The sequence below is a fragment of the Scardinius erythrophthalmus genome (genome assembly GCF_964197995.2).
Source record: "Scardinius erythrophthalmus genome assembly, chromosome: 11".
NCBI classification, from domain to species: domain Eukaryota; kingdom Metazoa; phylum Chordata; class Actinopteri; order Cypriniformes; family Leuciscidae; genus Scardinius; species Scardinius erythrophthalmus.
This window is the reverse complement of record NC_138231.1, coordinates 20,956,813-20,969,446: the sequence shown is the minus strand read 5'-3', so window position 1 is coordinate 20,969,446 and position 12,634 is coordinate 20,956,813.

The following is a 12,634-nucleotide window of genomic DNA, read 5'->3' as shown; positions in this document are numbered from 1 at the left end:
ATGGCCGATATGGTAATATTGGATATCAGTGGACTCGGCATGTTACCTTGAATCTAACGAGACCAATTTTATGATTTTTGGACAAACTGTTCAGAAGTTATAAGCAAAAATAGCCATTTTTCATATCTCCGGACCAGTAGGTGGCGCTGCGCCGAAACACAGCATGTAGCTTCAGGTCATGCTTGTGATGACATGTACCAACTTTGGTCTGAATCTGATAAAGCGTTGCGGAGATACGGCTTTACATCTGTTTTCGCAAGCGCTACGTAAAATTTATTCGTGGGTTTATCGAAAACTGTTAAGCGAATCAACTTGAATTCCATAACTTTTTGTCAGCATGGTCTGTAGATGATCTGGTTCAATTTTCGTGCAAATCGGACAAACCGTCTAGGACGAGTTCGAAAAAGTAGCTTTTTAGATAAATTCATAATGGCGGCCATATTGTTATGACGGAAATGACGTCATAGGGTGCAATCGAATTGGCATGAGCTCAGGAATCAGAGAGAAAAAGAATTTTGTTGATTGGTCTTACGGTTCAAAAGTTATTAGCAAAATAAAAGTAAAACTTTGGACAGGTGGTGGCGCTAGAGGGAATGACTTAGACACACCAAAATTGGTGTATTTAATGTTGGGACTGTCCTCTATCAGAATGTCAAACCAAAACAACTTTCCCGCATTCGGTTCTATGGGCTGCCATAGACTCCCAGTTGGAAGAAGGAAGAATAATAATAATAAGAACGGGAACAGATACAATAGGTGCCTCCGCACCTTCGGTGCTTGGCCCCTAAATATAGCTGCAAGCAGCAATTACCGGGGCCAAGCAGAATAAGACGACAAGACATTTCGACATGTTTGAAAGTGTCAGACCAACTGCAACAATGAGCAATTAAAGACATTTAAAGAGGATTTTAGGCAAAATGGCTGAAAAATCATAGAAACAATAATTAAAAATATGATGTAATGGATTATCACTTTCGACCAATAGGTGGTGCAGTTACAAAACTGATGTGATGTGGTCAGAGTGAAGTGACAATGACACATGCAAAGTTTGGTGTCAATATGTCAAGGCATTGCAGACATAAAGCCTGAATAATGCTTTTAGCATCATGCCTCAAATTTGCTGCTGCGCTATACGAAAACGGTTTCGTCAATCGACACGAAATCCATAACTTTCAGTCGGCACGGTCTGGAGATGATATGATTCGATTTTGGTGAAAATCGGACAAACGGTGTAGGAGGAGTTCGAAAAAGTAGGTTTTTAATGAAAATAGCATTTTATTTCACAAAACTGTATTGAAGTCAATGGGAATTTTATGTTTTGTTCTATTATAGCGCCACCAAGAGGCTCAGTCTCACAATTTTTTTTACGTGTCCTCAGAGTGAGCCCATACATATGTGTGTCAGTTTTGGTGAAAAAATCTCAATTTGCTTCAGAGTTATAGGCATTTATATGAAAAAACACGTAAAAAATGACTGACACATGACTTTGTTTGGAATTTACTACCCCTAAACATCAATATTTTCGCATTTGGGCATTGGTGCATAGCTATCGACCTATGTTTCCAAACTTCTGACGGTGGTTTCGTCTCGATCGGACTAGCGGTTTCGAAGATATAGCCAAATGTTTTTTAAGCGCTAAATCACAACGCTACACAAACCGTAAGGCAAAACCTAGCATGTTTGGTATCGTAGGACTCGGCAAGGTTTCAGGAGTCTAATTAGATGAGTCTCGTGAAAATAAGTTGACCACACCCAAAGTTATAAGCATTTGAAAAAAAAAATTCACCACTAGGTGGCGCTGTTTCGAAACTTCTCACGCTCCTTCAGGACAACGTGCTGATGACCCATACCAAGTTTCGTAACAATTCGTTCATGCGTTCTTAAAATACAGTATTTTAGCACAAAATTCAAAATGGCCGACAGTCAAAAGGGCCGATATGGTAAAACTGGATATCATACGAATCGGCATATTGCCCTGAATCTAACGATACCAATTTTATGATTTTTGGACAAACTGTTCAGAAGTTATAAGCAAAAATAGCCATTTTTCATATCTCCGGACCAGTAGGTGGCGCTGCGCCGAAACGCAGCATGTAGCCTCAGTTCATGCTTGTGAGTACATGTACCAAGTTTGGTCTGAATACGATAAACCTTTGCGGAGATACAGCCTTACGACTGTTTTTGCTAGCGCTATGTAAAATGTATTTGTGCGTTTATCGAAAACGGTTTGACGAATCAATTTGAATTCCATAACTTTTGGTCAACACTGCCTGAAGATGATCTGGTTCAATTTTCGTGCAAATCGGACAAACCGTCTAGGACGAGTTCGAAAAAGTAGCTTTTTCAAAAAATTAAAAATGGCGGCCATATTTATATGACAGAAAATGACGTCATAGGGTGCAATCGAATCGGCATGAGCTCAGAAATAAGAGGAAAAAAGAATTTTGTTGATTGGCCTTACGGTTCAAAAGTTATTAGCAAAATAAAAGTGAAACTTTGGACAGGTGGTGGCGCTAGAGGGAATGACTTAGAAACACAAAAATTGGTGTATTTAATGTTGGGACTGTCCTCTATCAGAATGTCAAACCAAAACAACTTTCCCGCAATCGGTTCTATGGGCTGCCATAGACTCCAAGAGCGGAAGAAGAAGAAGAAGAAGAAGAAATATAGCTGCAAGCAGCAATTACCGGGGCCAAGCAGAATAAGACGACAAGACATGCCAACATGTCTGAAAGTGTCAGACCAACTGCAACAATGAGCAATTAAAGACATTTAAAGAGGATTTTAGGCGAAATGGCTGAAAAATCATGTAAAAAGTGATTCAAAATATGATTTAATGGATTGTCACTTTTGACCAAAAGGTGGCGCTGTTACGAAATTGATGTGGTGTGGTCAGAGTAAGGAGACAGTGACACATACAAAGTTTTGTGTCAATATGTCGAGGCATTGCAGATATAAAGCCTGAATAGTCATTTTGGCATCATGCCTCAACTTTGCTGCTGTGCTATACGAAAACGGTTTCATCAATCGACACGAAATCCATAACTTTTTGTCGGCACAGTCTGGAGATGATACGATTCGATTTTGGTGAAAATCGGACAAACGGTCTAGGAGGAGTTCGAAAAAGTAGGTTTTGAATGAAAATCAAGATGGCGGACAGGAAGTTTGGCCAAATAAGGAAAACTTGGTATCTATGTTCTCGGCTTGACCCAAGGAATCTATTAAGACCCGTGGCATTTCAATAGCCAGATTTATTCAAAAGTTATTAGCCTTTTTGGAAATTTTGTTATAACTTTTGACCACTAGGTGGCGCTGTCTTGAAATATTTTGGTTGCCTTCAGGGGATGGTGCTGATGACACAATCTGAGTTTCGTAATATTACACCAATGCATTTGTTTAGTATAGCATTTTATTTCACAAAACTGTATTGAAGTCAATGGGAATTTCATATTTTGTTCAATTATAGCGCCACCAAGAGGCTCAGTCCCACAATTTTTTTTACGTGTCCTCAGAGTGAGCCCATACATATGTGTGTCAATTTTGGTGAAAATATCTCAATTCGCTTCGGAGTTATAGACATTTATATGAAAAAACACGAAAAAAATGACTGACACATGACTTTGATTGGAAATTAGTACCCCTAAACATCAATATTTTCGCATTTGGGCATTGGCGTATAGCTATCGACCTATGTTTCCAAACTTCTGACGGTGGTTTCGTCTCGATCGGACTAGCGGTTTCAAAGATATAGCCAAATGTTTTTTAAGCGCTAAATCACAACGTTACACAAACCGTAAGGCAAAACCTAGCATGTTTGGTATCGTAGGACTCGGCAACGATTCAGGAGTCTAAAAAGATGAGTTTCGTGAAAATAAGTCGACCACACCCAAAGTTATAAGCATTTGAAAAAAAAAATTCACCACTAGGTGGCGCTGTTTCGAAACTTCTCAGGCTCATTCAGGGCATCGTGCTGATGACCCATACCACGTTTCGTAACAATCCGTTCATGCGTTCATAAAATACAGAATTTTAGCACAAAATTCAAAATGGCCGACAGCCAAAATGACCGATATGGTCAAATTGGATATCAGTCGACTCGGCATGTTGCCCTGAATCTAACGAGACCAATTGTATGATTTTTGGACAAACTGTTCAGAAGTTATAAGCAAAAATAGCCATTTTTCATATCTCCGGACCAGTAGGTGGCGCTGCGCCGAAACACAGCATGTAGCCTCAGGTCATGCTTGTGAGTACAAGTACCAAGTTTGGTCTGAATACGATAAACCGTTGCGGAGATACGGCCTTACGACTGTTTTTGCTAGCGCTACGTAAAATGTATTTGTGCGTTTATCGAAAACGGTTTGACGAATCCATTTGAATTCCATAACTTTTTGTCAGCACTACCTGAAGATGATCTGGTTAAATTTTCGTGCAAATCGGACAAACCGTCTAGGACGAGTTCGAAAAAGTAGCTTTTTTTGAAAATTCAAGATGGCGGCCATATTTTTATGACGGAAAATGACGTCATAGGGTGCAATCGAATCGCCATGAGCTCCGGAATCAGAGAAAAAAAGAATTTCGCTGATTGGCCTTACGGTTCAAAAGTTATTAGCAAAGTAAAAGTGAAACTTTGGACAGGTGGTGGCGCTAGAGGGAATGACTTAGAAACACCAAAATTGGTGTATTTAATGTTGAGACGGTCCTCTATCAGAATGTCAAACCAAAACAACTTTCCCGCAATCGGTTCTATGGGCTGCCATAGACTCCCATGGCGGAAGAATAATAATAATAATAATAATAATAATAATAATAAGAAACGGAACAGATACAATAGGTGCCTCCGCACCTTCGGTGCTTGGCCCCTAATAATAAATATAGCTGCAAGCAGCAATTACCGGGGCCAAGCAGAATAAGACGACAAGACATGCCAACATGTCTGAAAGTGTCAGACCAACTGCAACAATGAGCAATTAAAGACATTTAAAGAGGATTTTAGGCGAAATGGCTGAAAAATCATGTAAAAAGTGATTCAAAATATGATTTAATGGATTGTCACTTTTGACCAAAAGGTGGCGCTGTTACGAAATTGATGTGGTGTGGTCAGAGTAAGGAGACAGTGACACATACAAAGTTTGGTGTCAATATGTCGAGGCATTGCAGATATAAAGCCTGAATAGTCATTTTGGCATCATGCCTCAACTTTGCTGCTGTGCTATACGAAAACGGTTTCATCAATCAACACGAAATCCATAACTTTTTGTCGGCACAGTCTGGAGATGATACGATTCGATTTTGGTGAAAATCGGACAAACGGTCTAGGATGAGTTCGAAAAAGTAGGTTTTGAATGAAAATCAAGATGGCGGACAGGAAGTTTGGCCAAATAAGGAAAACTTGGTATCTATGTTCTCGGCTTGACCCAAGGAATCTATTAAGACCAGTGGCATTTCAATAGCCAGATGTATTCAAAAGTTATTAGCCTTTTTGGAAATTTTGTTATAACTTTTGACCACTAGGTGGCGCTGTCTTGAAATATTTTGGTTGCCTTCAGGGGATGGTGCTGATGACACAATCTGAGTTTCGTAATATTACACCAATGCATTTGTTTAGTATAGCATTTTATTTCACAAAACTGTATTGAAGTCAATGGGAATTTCATATTTTGTTCAATTATAGCGCCACCAAGAGGCTCAGTCCCACAATTTTTTTTACGTGTCCTCAGAGTGAGCCCATACATATGTGTGTCAATTTTGGTGAAAATATCTCAATTCGCTTCGGAGTTATAGACATTTATATGAAAAAACACGAAAAAAATGACTGACACATGACTTTGATTGGAAATTAGTACCCCTAAACATCAATATTTTCGCATTTGGGCATTGGCGTATAGCTATCGACCTATGTTTCCAAACTTCTGACGGTGGTTTCGTCTCGATCGGACTAGCGGTTTCAAAGATATAGCCAAATGTTTTTTAAGCGCTAAATCACAACGCTACACAAACCGTAAGGCAAAACCTAGCATGTTTGGTATCGTAGGACTCGGCAACGATTCAGGAGTCTAAAAAGATGAGTTTCGTGAAAATAAGTCGACCACACCCAAAGTTATAAGCATTTGAAAAAAAAAATTCACCACTAGGTGGCGCTGTTTCGAAACTTCTCAGGCTCATTCAGGGCATTGTGCTGATGACCCATACCACATTTCGTAACAATCCGTTCATGCGTTCATAAAATACAGAATTTTAGCACAAAATTCAAAATGGCCGACAGCCAAAATGACCGATATGGTCAAATTGGATATCAGTCGACTCGGCATGTTGCCCTGAATCTAACGAGACCAATTGTATGATTTTTGGACAAACTGTTCAGAAGTTATAAGCAAAAATAGCCATTTTTCATATCTCCGGACCAGTAGGTGGCGCTGCGCCGAAACACAGCATGTAGCCTCAGGTCATGCTTGTGAGTACAAGTACCAAGTTTGGTCTGAATACGATAAACCGTTGCGGAGATACGGCCTTACGACTGTTTTTGCTAGCGCTACGTAAAATGTATTTGTGCGTTTATTGAAAACGGTTTGACGAATCCATTTGAATTCCATAACTTTTTGTCAGCACTACCTGAAGATGATCTGGTTCAATTTTCGTGCAAATCGGACAAACCGTCTAGGACGAGTTCGAAAAAGTAGCTTTTTTTGAAAATTCAAGATGGCGGCCATATTTTTATGACGGCAAATGACGTCATAGGGTGCAATCGAATCGCCATGAGCTCAGGAATCAGAGGAAAAAAGAATTTCGCTGATTGGCCTTACGGTTCAAAAGTTATTAGCAAAATAAAAGTGAAACTTTGGACAGGTGGTGGCGCTAGAGGGAATGACTTAGAAACACCAAAATTGGTGTATTTAATGTTGAGACGGTCCTCTATCAGAATGTCAAACCAAAACAACTTTCCCGCAATCGGTTCTATGGGCTGCCATAGACTCCCATGGCGGAATAATAATAATAATAAATATAGCTGCAAGCAGCCATTACCGGGGCCAAGCAGAATAAGACGACAAGACATGCCAACATGTCTGAAAGTGTCAGACCAACTGCAACAACGAGCAATTAAAGACATTTAAAGAGGATTTTAGGCGAAATGGCTGAAAAATCATGTAAAAAGTGATTCAAAATATGATTTAATGGATTGTCACTTTTGACCAAAAGGTGGCGCTGTTACGAAATTGATGTGGTGTGGTCAGAGTAAGGAGACAGTGACACATACAAAGTTTTGTGTCAATATGTCGAGGCATTGCAGATATAAAGCCTGAATAGTCATTTTGGCATCATGCCTCAACTTTGCTGCTGTGCTATACGAAAACGGTTTCATCAATCGACACGAAATCCATAACTTTTTGTCGGCACAGTCTGGAGATGATACGATTCGATTTTGGTGAAAATCGGACAAACGGTCTAGGAGGAGTTCGAAAAAGTAGGTTTTGAATGAAAATCAAGATGGCGGACAGGAAGTTTGGCCAAATAAGGAAAACTTGGTATCTATGTTCTCGGCTTGACCCAAGGAATCTATTAAGACCCGTGGCATTTCAATAGCCAGATTTATTCAAAAGTTATTAGCCTTTTTGGAAATTTTGTTATAACTTTTGACCACTAGGTGGCGCTGTCTTGAAATATTTTGGTTGCCTTCAGGGGATGGTGCTGATGACACAATCTGAGTTTCGTAATATTACACCAATGCATTTGTTTAGTATAGCATTTTATTTCACAAAACTGTATTGAAGTCAATGGGAATTTCATATTTTGTTCAATTATAGCGCCACCAAGAGGCTCAGTCCCACAATTTTTTTTACGTGTCCTCAGAGTGAGCCCATACATATGTGTGTCAATTTTGGTGAAAATATCTCAATTCGCTTCGGAGTTATAGACATTTATATGAAAAAACACGAAAAAAATGACTGACACATGACTTTGATTGGAAATTAGTACCCCTAAACATCAATATTTTCGCATTTGGGCATTGGCGTATAGCTATCGACCTATGTTTCCAAACTTCTGACGGTGGTTTCGTCTCGATCGGACTAGCGGTTTCAAAGATATAGCCAAATGTTTTTTAAGCGCTAAATCACAACGTTACACAAACCGTAAGGCAAAACCTAGCATGTTTGGTATCGTAGGACTCGGCAACGATTCAGGAGTCTAAAAAGATGAGTTTCGTGAAAATAAGTCGACCACACCCAAAGTTATAAGCATTTGAAAAAAAAATTCACCACTAGGTGGCGCTGTTTCGAAACTTCTCAGGCTCATTCAGGGCATTGTGCTGATGACCCATACCACGTTTCGTAACAATCCGTTCATGCGTTCATAAAATACAGAATTTTAGCACAAAATTCAAAATGGCCGACAGCCAAAATGACCGATATGGTCAAATTGGATATCAGTCGACTCGGCATGTTGCCCTGAATCTAACGAGACCAATTGTATGATTTTTGGACAAACTGTTCAGAAGTTATAAGCAAAAATAGCCATTTTTCATATCTCCGGACCAGTAGGTGGCGCTGCGCCGAAACACAGCATGTAGCCTCAGGTCATGCTTGTGAGTACATGTACCAAGTTTGGTCTGAATACGATAAACCGTTGCGGAGATACGGCCTTACGACTGTTTTTGCTAGCGCTACGTAAAATGTATTTGTGCGTTTATCGAAAACGGTTTGACGAATCCATTTGAATTCCATAACTTTTTGTCAGCACTACCTGAAGATGATCTGGTTCAATTTTCGTGCAAATCGGACAAACCGTCTAGGACGAGTTCGAAAAAGTAGCTTTTTTTGAAAATTCAAGATGGCGGCCATATTTTTATGACGGAAAATGACGTCATAGGGTGCAATCGAATCGCCATGAGCTCAGGAATCAGAGAAAAAAAGAATTTCGCTGATTGGCCTTACGGTTCAAAAGTTATTAGCAAAGTAAAAGTGAAACTTTGGACAGGTGGTGGCGCTAGAGGGAATGACTTAGAAACACCAAAATTGGTGTATTTAATGTTGAGACGGTCCTCTATCAGAATGTCAAACCAAAACAACTTTCCCGCAATCGGTTCTATGGGCTGCCATAGACTCCCATGGCGGAAGAATAATAATAATAATAATAAATATAGCTGCAAGCAGCAATTACCGGGGCCAAGCAGAATAAGACGACAAGACATGCCAACATGTCTGAAAGTGTCAGACCAACTGCAACAATGAGCAATTAAAGACATTTAAAGAGGATTTTAGGCGAAATGGCTGAAAAATCATGTAAAAAGTGATTCAAAATATGATTTAATGGATTGTCACTTTTGACCAAAAGGTGGCGCTGTTACGAAATTGATGTGGTGTGGTCAGAGTAAGGAGACAGTGACACATACAAAGTTTTGTGTCAATATGTCGAGGCATTGCAGATATAAAGCCTGAATAGTCATTTTGGCATCATGCCTCAACTTTGCTGCTGTGCTATACGAAAACGGTTTCATCAATCGACACGAAATCCATAACTTTTTGTCGGCACAGTCTGGAGATGATACGATTCGATTTTGGTGAAAATCGGACAAACGGTCTAGGAGGAGTTCGAAAAAGTAGGTTTTGAATGAAAATCAAGATGGCGGACAGGAAGTTTGGCCAAATAAGGAAAACTTGGTATCTATGTTCTCGGCTTGACCCAAGGAATCTATTAAGACCCGTGGCATTTCAATAGCCAGATTTATTCAAAAGTTATTAGCCTTTTTGGAAATTTTGTTATAACTTTTGACCACTAGGTGGCGCTGTCTTGAAATATTTTGGTTGCCTTCAGGGGATGGTGCTGATGACACAATCTGAGTTTCGTAATATTACACCAATGCATTTGTTTAGTATAGCATTTTATTTCACAAAACTGTATTGAAGTCAATGGGAATTTCATATTTTGTTCAATTATAGCGCCACCAAGAGGCTCAGTCCCACAATTTTTTTTACGTGTCCTCAGAGTGAGCCCATACATATGTGTGTCAATTTTGGTGAAAATATCTCAATTCGCTTCGGAGTTATAGACATTTATATGAAAAAACACGAAAAAAATGACTGACACATGACTTTGATTGGAAATTAGTACCCCTAAACATCAATATTTTCGCATTTGGGCATTGGTGTATAGCTATCGACCTATGTTTCCAAACTTCTGACGGTGGTTTCGTCTCGATCGGACTAGCGGTTTCAAAGATATAGCCAAATGTTTTTTAAGCGCTAAATCACAACGTTACACAAACCGTAAGGCAAAACCTAGCATGTTTGGTATCGTAGGACTCGGCAACGATTCAGGAGTCTAAAAAGATGAGTTTCGTGAAAATAAGTCGACCACACCCAAAGTTATAAGCATTTGAAAAAAAAAATTCACCACTAGGTGGCGCTGTTTCGAAACTTCTCAGGCTCATTCAGGGCATTGTGCTGATGACCCATACCACGTTTCGTAACAATCCGTTCATGCGTTCATAAAATACAGAATTTTAGCACAAAATTCAAAATGGCCGACAGCCAAAATGACCGATATGGTCAAATTGGATATCAGTCGACTCGGCATGTTGCCCTGAATCTAACGAGACCAATTGTATGATTTTTGGACAAACTGTTCAGAAGTTATAAGCAAAAATAGCCATTTTTCATATCTCCGGACCAGTAGGTGGCGCTGCGCCGAAACACAGCATGTAGCCTCAGGTCATGCTTGTGAGTACAAGTACCAAGTTTGGTCTGAATACGATAAACCGTTGCGGAGATACGGCCTTACGACTGTTTTTGCTAGCGCTACGTAAAATGTATTTGTGCGTTTATCGAAAACGGTTTGACGAATCCATTTGAATTCCATAACTTTTTGTCAGCACTACCTGAAGATGATCTGGTTAAATTTTCGTGCAAATCGGACAAACCGTCTAGGACGAGTTCGAAAAAGTAGCTTTTTTTGAAAATTCAAGATGGCGGCCATATTTTTATGACGGAAAATGACGTCATAGGGTGCAATCGAATCGCCATGAGCTCCGGAATCAGAGAAAAAAAGAATTTCGCTGATTGGCCTTACGGTTCAAAAGTTATTAGCAAAGTAAAAGTGAAACTTTGGACAGGTGGTGGCGCTAGAGGGAATGACTTAGAAACACCAAAATTGGTGTATTTAATGTTGAGACGGTCCTCTATCAGAATGTCAAACCAAAACAACTTTCCCGCAATCGGTTCTATGGGCTGCCATAGACTCCCATGGCGGAAGAATAATAATAATAATAATAATAATAATAATAATAAGAAACGGAACAGATACAATAGGTGCCTCCGCACCTTCGGTGCTTGGCCCCTAATAATAATAATAAGAAACGGAACAGATACAATAGGTGCCTCCGCACCTTCGGTGCTTGGCCCCTAATAAATATAGCTGCAAGCAGCAATTACCGGGGCCAAGCAGAATAAGACGACAAGACATGCCAACATGTCTGAAAGTGTCAGACCAACTGCAACAATGAGCAATTAAAGACATTTAAAGAGGATTTTAGGCGAAATGGCTGAAAAATCATGTAAAAAGTGATTCAAAATATGATTTAATGGATTGTCACTTTTGACCAAAAGGTGGCGCTGTTACGAAATTGATGTGGTGTGGTCAGAGTAAGGAGACAGTGACACATACAAAGTTTTGTGTCAATATGTCGAGGCATTGCAGATATAAAGCCTGAATAGTCATTTTGGCATCATGCCTCAACTTTGCTGCTGTGCTATACGAAAACGGTTTCATCAATCAACACGAAATCCATAACTTTTTGTCGGCACAATCTGGAGATGATACGATTCGATTTTGGTGAAAATCGGACAAACGGTCTAGGAGGAGTTCGAAAAAGTAGGTTTTGAATGAAAATCAAGATGGCGGACAGGAAGTTTGGCCAAATAAGGAAAACTTGGTATCTATGTTCTCGGCTTGACCCAAGGAATCTATTAAGACCTGTGGCATTTCAATAGCCAGATTTATTCAAAAGTTATTAGCCTTTTTGAAAATTTTGTTATAACTTTTGACCACTAGGTGGCGCTGTCTTGAAATATTTTGGTTGCCTTCAGGGGATGGTGCTGATGACACAATCTGAGTTTCGTAATATTACACCAATGCATTTGTTTAGTATAGCATTTTATTTCACAAAACTGTATTGAAGTCAATGGGAATTTCATATTTTGTTCAATTATAGCGCCACCAAGAGGCTCAGTCCCACAATTTTTTTTACGTGTCCTCAGAGTGAGCCCATACATATGTGTGTCAATTTTGGTGAAAATATCTCAATTCGCTTCGGAGTTATAGACATTTATATGAAAAAACACGAAAAAAATGACTGACACATGACTTTGATTGGAAATTAGTACCCCTAAACATCAATATTTTCGCATTTGGGCATTGGCGTATAGCTATCGACCTATGTTTCCAAACTTCTGACGGTGGTTTCGTCTCGATCGGACTAGCGGTTTCAAAGATATAGCCAAATGTTTTTTAAGTGCTAAATCACAACGCTACACAAACCGTAAGGCAAAACCTAGCATGTTTGGTATCGTAGGACTCGGCAACGATTCAGGAGTCTAAAAAGATGAGTTTCGTGAAAATAAGTCGACCACACCCAAAGTTA